The sequence below is a fragment of the Rhinopithecus roxellana genome, chromosome 12 (assembly GCF_007565055.1).
Source record: "Rhinopithecus roxellana isolate Shanxi Qingling chromosome 12, ASM756505v1, whole genome shotgun sequence".
In the NCBI taxonomy this organism is placed as follows: domain Eukaryota; kingdom Metazoa; phylum Chordata; class Mammalia; order Primates; family Cercopithecidae; genus Rhinopithecus; species Rhinopithecus roxellana.
In genome coordinates this window covers 20290280-20299282 of record NC_044560.1, presented here as the reverse complement: position 1 = coordinate 20299282, position 9003 = coordinate 20290280, and the positions used below count along the sequence as shown (strand labels likewise).

Sequence of the window (9003 nt, the reverse complement as noted above, 5' to 3'; positions counted from 1 at the left end):
GTCCCCCAGGCTGGAGTGCAGTGGCACTCTGCAACCTCTTGGCTCCCTGCAACCTCTGCCTCCTAGGTTCAAGCGATTCTCCTGCCTCAGCCTCCCGAATAGCTGGGATTACAGGTGCCCACCACCACACCCAGCTAATTTTTGTGTCTTTAGTAGATGGGGGTTTCACCGTGTTGGCCAGCTGGTCTTGAACTCCTGATCTCAGGTGATCTGCCTGCCTCAGCCTCCCAAAGTGCTGGGATTACAGGCATGAGCCACCGCGTCCAGCCAGCAGTTACTCAATTCTAGTGATGTAGTGTGGAAGCAGCCATAGACAGTATGGAATGAGTGAGGTGTGACTGTTGCAGTAAAATTTTATATACAAAATCCGAGTGAGCGGATTTGGCCCATAGGCCATAGTTTGCTGATCTTTGCAGTAGTCTGCTGTAATATGCCAAACTGGACACATCTTTAATAGCTGAAAGGGATTGAGAAGTTATAGAATCTGATCTAGATGTCATTAAAGACTCTATTACCGTTTGCGGACATGCCACCCAGAACGCACCCGATCTTGTCTGACCTCAGAAGACTCTATTACCCGGCGTAAAGGGAGAAGATGGAAGAAATATTTAATTACCATGTTTGTTTGACCAGCAATAACAGTGAAATGGAATAAGTGCTGTGATAACTCATTCTATGAGTGCCTAACCTAATTCAGGGTGGGGACGGAAATATGAGGGGAGAGGAGAGTGATACGGAGGCTGAGATCTGAAGGGTGATTGGGATGTGGTGATAGGAACAGGAGAGTGTTCAGGTGAAGAAAACCGGTGGCAAGAACAGGATTACTGTGTTGAAAGGAACTGAAACATCAGTGTTGCTGGAGTCCACAGTGTATGAGGTGAGTTCAGAGCTGCAGGTGCCAGGCGATGAGTTTCTTGTAAACCAAGTTAAGAAATTTTTGGCCGGGCGCGGTGGCTCAAGCCTGTAATCCCAGCACTTTGGGAGGCCAAGGCGGGTGGATCACGAGGTCAGGAGATCGAGACCATCCTGGCTAACACGGTGAAACCCGTCTACTAAAAAAATACAAAAAACTAGCCGGGCGAGGTGCGGGCGCCTGTAGTCTCAGCTACTTGGGAGGCGAGGCAGGAGAATGGCGTAAACCCGGGAGGCGGAGTTTGCAGTGAGTTGAGATCTGGCCACTGCACTCCAGCCTGGGTGACAGAGCGAGACTCCTTCTCAAAAAAAAAAAAAAAAGAAAGAAATTTTTACTTTGATTTTTATTCTGAGGGCAACAGAAAGCTATGAAAGGGTCAGGCATAGTGGCTCACGCCTGTAATTCCAGCACTTTGCAAGGTCGAGGCGGGCGGATCACTTGAGGTCAGGAGTTTGAAACCAGCCTGGCCAACATAGCAAAATCCCATCTTTACCAAAAATACAAAAATTAGCTGAGTGTAGTGGTGTGTGCCTGTAGTCCCAGTTACTCAGGAGGCTGAGGCAAGGAGAATCGCTTGAACCCAGGAGGCGGAGGTTGCCATGAGCCAAGATTGCACCACTGCACTCCAGTCTGGGTGACAAAGTAAGACTCTGCCTCAAAAAAAAAAAAAAAAAAAAAAGAAAAGAAAAGAAAAGAAAAAAGAAAGAAAGCTATGAAAGGACTTGGGGTTTTAAGAGCTGTGTTTCAAAAGCTCTTAAAACCTGGCTAGGCAGACAACTCACCTATAAAATGGAAATAATATTTACTTCCCAGTGTTGCTGTGGCAATGAAATAAAATTGTGTTTATGAACCACTGAGCACAATGCCTCATAGTAATACACTGTAAAATAGTAAGAAAAGTGACCATAAATCAGATTTTGATTAGACACCTGAGGGAGTAAATCAGAAGTAACAGCTGTGGCTGGGCATGGTGGCTCACACCTGTAATCCCAGCACCTTGGGAGGTCAAGGCAGGCAGATTGCTTGAAGCCAGGAGTTCAAGACCAGACTTGAGCCCAGGAGTTTATTTTTTTATTTTTTTATTTTTTTTGAGACGGAGTCTCGCTCTGTCGCTCAGGCTGGAGTGCAGTGGCTGGCTCTCAGCTCACTGCAAGCTCTGTCTCCCAGGTTTATGCCATTCTCCCGCCTCAGCCTCCCGAGTAGCTGGGACTACAGGCGCCCACCACCGCGCCCGGCTAGTTTTTTTGTATTGTTTTAGTAGAGCAAGGGTTTACTGTGTTAGCCAGGATGGTCTCGATCTTCCTACCATTGTGATCCCCCATCTCGGCCTCCCAAAGTGCTGGGATTACAGGCTTGAGCCACCGCGCCCGGCCGAGCCCAGGAGTTTAAGACCAGCCTGGGCAACATGGCAAAATCCATCTTTAAAAAAAAAAAAAAATTACAAAAATGAGCCGAGTGTGGTTGTGTACTCCTGTGGTCCCAGCTACTCAGGAGGCTGAGGTGGGAGGATTGCTTGGACCTGGAAGGCAGAGGTTGCTGTGAGCCAAGATTGTGCCACTGCATTTCAGCTGGGTGACATTTTGGGACCCTGTATCAAATAAATAAATTTTAAAAATAAAATGAGATACGATACCTACACCTAAAAGAAGCAGAGGAGGCAATTCATTCACCAGTGAACTAAAGGTGTTTTTTGTTTGTTTGTTTGTTTGTTTGTTTTTTGAAACAGAGTTTGCTTCTCGTTGCCCAGGCTAGAGTGTAGTAGCACAATCTTGGCTCTCTGCAACCTCTCCCCGCCGGGGTTCAAGCTTTTCTCCTGCCTCAGCCTCCCAAGTTGCTGGGATTACAGTCATGCACCACCATGCCCAGCTAATTTTTTTGTATTTTTAGTAGAAACTGGGTTTCGCCATGCTGGTCAGGCTGGTCTCAAACTGCTGACGTCAGGTGATCCACCCACCTTAGCCTCCCAAAGTGCAGGGATAATAGGCATGAGCCACCTCGCCCAGCCAAACTAGGAATTTTAACAAATGTCAGGGTGATGGAAACCGAATGGGTACAAGTTAATAATGAACCATATTGGAGAAAGCAACAAATTAGAAAATGGGAATGGGGAAGACGTTGGAAAAGAGGGTCTCCTTTACTGTTAAAATTCTAGAGAAGCTTCTGACTGGGAAATAAGAATTGAGATAAAGAGTGGAAGTAATAAATGGGCTGTAAGGCCGAGGCGGGTGGATCACGAGGTCAGGAGATGGAGACCATCCTGGCTAACACGGTGAAACCCCATCGCTACTAAAAATACAACAAATTAGCCGGGCATGGCGGGCGTGTGTAGTCCCCGCAACTCTGGAGGCTGAGGCAGGAGAATAGCTAATTGAATGCTCCACTCAAACAACCTTCCACCACACAGCACAGCAGACTATAGTGGGAGGGTTCTTTCCTAAAGAAATTGACCTTTGTCAGACAGTGGGGTGGGGGAGAGAAACTGAACACACTCTGAAGATAATGAAGACAGTTGAAGCGGGAACTACCGTCCCAAATAAATTCTTCCTTTAGAGGTACCCTTTCACGGTCATGGCCCCTCCTCCTACTCCTCCAAAAATGAAGCCTTTGGTCAGAAATCTAGCAAGTGCAGACGAAATCCTGGAGAGCCTTTACATTCATTGCATTCACTCTTTTTTTCTTTCTTTCTTTCTTTTTTTTTTTTTTTTAAGACGGAGTCTCGCTGTTTCGCCCAGGCTACAGTGCAGTAGCGCTATCTCAGCTCACTGCAACTTCTGCCTCCCAGGATTACAGGAGTGAGTCATCGCGCCCGGCCTTAACTTTTGTATTTTTAGTAGAGACAGGGGTTTCACCATGTTGGCCAGGTTGGTCTCAACCTCAAATGATCCGGCCGCCTCGGCCTCCCAGAGTGCTGGGATTACAGGCATGAGCCACCGGGACTGGCTGCATTCACTCTTTCCTAAAAATGTACATCAGGCCGGCAGGGCACGGTGGTTCACACCTGTAATCCCAGCACTTTGGGAGGCCGAAGTGGGTGGGTCACGAGGTCAGGAGATAGAGACCATCCTGGCTAACACGGTGAAACTCTGTCTCTGCCAAAATTACGAAAACTTAGTCGGGCGTGGTGGTGGACACCTGTAGTCTCCCAGCTACTCGGGACGCTGAGGCAGAAGAACGGTGTGAACCTGGGAGGTGGGGGTTGCAGTGAGCTGAGATTGTGCCAGTGTCCTCCATCATGGGCGACAGAGTGAGATTCAGTTTCAAAAAAACCCAAAAAAGTACATCAGGCAGGTGCTGTGGCTCACACCTATAATCCCACAACTTTGGGAGGCTGGGACAGGCAGAATGCTTGACCTCAGGAGCTCAAGACCAGCCTGGGGCCACGCACAGTGCCTCAGGCCTGTAATCCCAGCACTTTGGGAGGCCGAGGCAGGTGGATCACGTCTGTTCAGGAGTTTGAGACTAGCCTGGCCAACATGGCGAAACCCTGTCTCTATTAAAAATACACAAATTAGCTGGGTGTGGTGGCACATGCCTGTAGTCCCAGTTACTTGGGAGGCTGAGGCAGGAGAATTGCTTGAACCTGGCAGGCGGAGGATGCAGTGAGCCAAGATCGCACCACTGCACTCCAGCCTGGGTGACAGAGTGAGACTCTGTCTCAAATATAATAATAAAAGACCAGCCTGGGCAACATAGACTCTGTCTCTATAAAAAAAAAAAACACACAAAAATTAGCTGGGTGTGATGGCACACGTCTGTAGTCCCAGCTATTCAGGAAGCTGAGGTGGGAGGACTGCTTAAGTCTGGGAGGTGGAGGCTGTTCATGCCACTGTACTCCAGCCTGGGTGAGAAAATGAGGCCCTATCTCAAAACAAAACAAAACCCCAAACAAACACCAAACAAGACTTTCCAGGCATTTGAGGAAAGCTTGCTATGTGAAAGAAGACCAATATACACAAGCATTAAAAAGGATTTCAGAGGTAGCAGAGATAATGTAAGAGATCCTAGTTAGTATTTGTAGGGAAATGTGAGGTTAGTGCATCCATTAAACAACAGTGTGCTTTGAAAAATGAATAGAGAACAAGAAAGTCCTCTTGGAACTAAAAATCTGACTGCTAAAATTTAAAAAAATATGTAGTTGAAGGATTTGAAATAAAAGGTGATAAAATTTCCCAGAATGCAGGAAATTTGAGAACTGACCTCAAAATAAATAGAAAACTTGAAAAGACCAACCATCAAGAAGAGAGAGTGAGACTCCATCTCAAAAATAAGTAAATAAATAAATAAAATTATGTAGCTAACCTGGGTGCAGTGACTCATGCCTGTAATTCCAGCACTTTGGGAGGCTGATGCAGGCAGATCGCTTGAGTCCAGGAGTTCAAGACCAATCTGGGTGATATGGCAAAACCCCGTCTCTACAAAATACAAAAATTAGCTGGGTGTGGTGGTGCATGCCTGTGGTCCCAGCTACTCAGGAGGCTTAGGTGGGAGGATCCCTTGAGGCTGGGAGGTGGAGGCTGCAGTGAGCCATGACGGCACCACTGCACTCCAGCCTGGGTGACAGAGTGAGACCCAGTCAAAAACACACAAACATACAAACAAACAAAAAAACAGATGCAGCAACTTTGGAAAACAGGTGAGCATTTCCTAAAAATGTTCAACGTACAGTTACCACGTGACCCAGTAATTCCACCCCTAAGAATATACTGAAGAGAATTGAAGACAAATGTCCATACAAAAACTTGTGCGCAAATGTTTATAAATGTAGTGTTCATGATAACATCTAAAAAACAACTGGAAAAAAGGCCAGGCGCCGTGGCTCATGCCTGTAATCCCAGCACTTTGGGAGGCCAAGGTGGGCAGATCACCTGAGGTTACAAGTTTGAGACCAGCCTGGCCAACATGGAGAAACTCCATCTCTACTAAAAATACAAAATTAGCTGGGTGTGGTGGTGCATGCCTGTAATCCCAGCTACTCAGGAGGCTGAGGCAGGAGAATCACTTGAACCCACGAGGCAGAGGTTGCGGTGAGTCAAGATCGAGCCATTGCACTCCAACCTGGGCAACAAGAGCGAAACTCTGTCTCAAAAAAAAAAAAAAAAAAAAAAAAAAAAATTATTCTGAACTTGATTGTGGTGATGGTTGCACAACTCCAAGTATACCAAAAACCAATGAATTGTACACTTCAGATATGTGAATTATATGAATGTGAGTTATAGCTCAATACATCTGTGAAAGAAAGAACAAGCAGAAGGAAGAAATGGAAGGAAGGAGGGAAGAGAGGGAGGGAGGGAAGGAAAGGAAAGAAAGAAAGGAAAGGAAGAGTGTCTAGTTTAAAAGTCCAATTTCTTCCCCCCAACCCCCCCACACCCCCAGAAGGAGGCTTCCTCTGTCACCCAGGCTGGAGTTGAGTGGCATGATCTCGGCTCACTGAAACCTCTGCCTCCCGGGTTCAAGCAGTTCTCCTGCCTCAGCCTCCCGAGTAGCTGGGATTACAGGCACCTGCCACCAAACCCGGCTAATTTTTGTATTTTTAGTAGAGACGAGGTTTCACCGTGTCGGCCAGGCTGGTCTCTAATTCCTGACATCATGATCTGCCTGTCTCCGCCTCCCAAAGTGCTGGGATTATAGGCGTGAGCCACCGTGGCTGCCCCCGACTTTTTTTTTTTTTTTTTTTTTTTTTTTTTTTTGAGACAGAGTCTTGCTCTGTCGCCAAGGCTAGAGTGCAGTGGTGCGATCTTGGCTCACTGAAACCTCTGCCTCCTTGGTTCAAGCAATTCTCCTGCCTCAGCCTCCCGAGTAGCTGGGATTACAGGCACCCGCCACCAAACCTGGCTAATTTTTGTATTTTTAGTAGAGACAGGGTTTCACCATCTTGGCCAGGCTGGTCTCAAACTCCTGACCCCATGATCTGCCCGCCTGAGACTCCCAAAGTGCTGGGATTACAGGCGTGAGCCACCGTGCCCAGCCCAGATCCCCCCTTTTTTTTTGACACATAACCTAACTCTGTTGCCCAGAGTGGAGTACAGTGGTATACTCATGGCTCACTATAGCCTTGACCTCCTGGCCTCAAGTGATCCTCCCACCTCAGCTTCCCAAGTAGCTGGGATTACAGGTGTGCACCACCACATCCACTATTTTTTTTTTTTTTTTTTTTTTCAGATGGAGTTTCACTCTTGTTGCCCAGGCTGGAGTGCAATGGCACGATCTCAGCTCACCGCAACCTCTGCCTCCTGGGTTCCAGCGATTCCCCTGCCTCAGCCTCCTGAGTAGCTGGGATTACAGGCATGCGTCACCACGCCTGGCTAATTTTGTATTTTTAGTAGACATGGGGTTTCTCCTTGTTGGTCAGGCTGGTCTCAAACTCCCGACCTCAGGTGATTCGCCCGCCTCGGCCTCCCAAAGTGCTGGGGTTACAGGAATAAGCCACCGCGCCCAGCCCACATCCACTAATATTTTTAACTTTTTGCAGAGAAAATTAAAAATACTATGTTGCCCAGGTTGATCTTGAATTCATGGGATGACGTGATTCTCTTCCTTTGGCCTCTCATCGTGCTGGGATTACAGGTGTGAGCCTGATTGAAAATCCAATTTCAAACTTGATTTTTTTTTTTTTTTTTTTTTTTTTTTTTGAGACAGTCTCGCTCTGTTGCCCAGACTAGAGTGCAATGGCGTGATCTCGGTTCACTGCAACCTCTGTCTCCCAGGTTCGAGTGATTCTCCTGCCTCAGGCTCCTGAGTAGCTGGGATCACAGGCACCTGCCACCACGCATTTTTGTATTTTTAGTAGAGATGGCTTTCACCACAGTGGTCAGGCTGGTCTTGAACTCCTGACCTCAGGTGATCTGCCCGCCTCAGCCTCCAAAAATGCTGGGATTATGAATGTAAAGCACTGTAGAATAATTTTGTTCATGAAAAATGCTCAAAGTTAAAACGGGTTTAGGAGAAATGAGAAGAAAAATGGAAAAAAAAAAAGATACATGCAGATGAAAATAGAGGTTGGTGAGAAATGAAAATAGAGTCTTTTGGCCGGAACTGCTGTCTTCCAGTAATTTGCCAAAATGACGAACACAAAGGGAAAGAGGAGAGGCAACTGGTATATGTTCTTTAGGCCTTTTAGAAAACATGGAGTTGTTCCTGTGGCCACATATATGCAAACCTATAAGAAAGGTGATAGTGTAGACATCAAGAGAATGGGTACTATTCAAAAAGGAATGCTCCCCAGTGTTACCATGTCTAAACTTGAAGAGTCTACAATGTTCCTCAGCATGCTGTTGGCATTGTTGTAAACAAACAAGTTAAGGGCAAGATTCTTGCCAAGAGAATTAATGTGCATATTGAGCATATTAAGCACTCTAAGAGCCAAGATAGCTTCCTGAAGCAAATGAAGGAAAATGATAGGAAAAAGAAAGAAGCCAAAGAGAAAGGTACCTGGGTTCAACTGAAGCGCCAGCCTGCTCCACCCAGAGAAGCACACTTTGTGAGAATCAGTGGGAAGGAGCCTGAGCTGCTGGAACCTACTCCCCATTAATTCATGGACTAATAGGTGTTAAAAAAAAAAAAATTGGCCAGGAGTGGTGGCTCACGCCTGTAATCCCAGTACTTTGGGAGGCTGAGGCGGGCGGATCATGAGGTCAGAAGATCAAGACCATTATGGCTACACAGTGAAACCCCGTCTCTACTAAAAATACAAAAAAACTAGCCAGGTGTGGTGGTGGGCGCCTGTAGTCCCAGCTACTCAGGAGGCTGAGGCAGGAGAATGGCGTGAACCTGGGAGGCAGAGCTTGCAGTGAGCCGAGATCGTGCCCCTGCACTCCAGCCTGGGTGACACGGCATGGCTCTGTCTAAAAAAAAAAAAAAAAAAAATTAGCTGAGGCAAGGTGTGGCAGGTGCTACAGGGAAGGCGGAGGCACGAGAATTGCTTGAACTCGGGAGGCAGAGGTTGCAGTGAGCAGAGATCACGCTACTGCACTCCAGTCTGGGAGAGTGAGACTCCATCTCAAAATAAATAAATAAATAAATAAATAAATGAAAAAATAAAACATACGAACCAAGGAGAAAAACTTAGCAGATTGCCTAAATCACCAGAGTCT

General features: G+C 46.8%; 1 pseudogene; it reads left to right on the top strand.

The window, feature by feature from the left end:
• The first annotated feature begins 7971 nt into the window (after positions 1 to 7971).
• LOC115900717 lies at positions 7972 to 8453 on the top strand (annotated as a pseudogene).
• Positions 8454 to 9003: the final 550 nt, after the last annotated feature.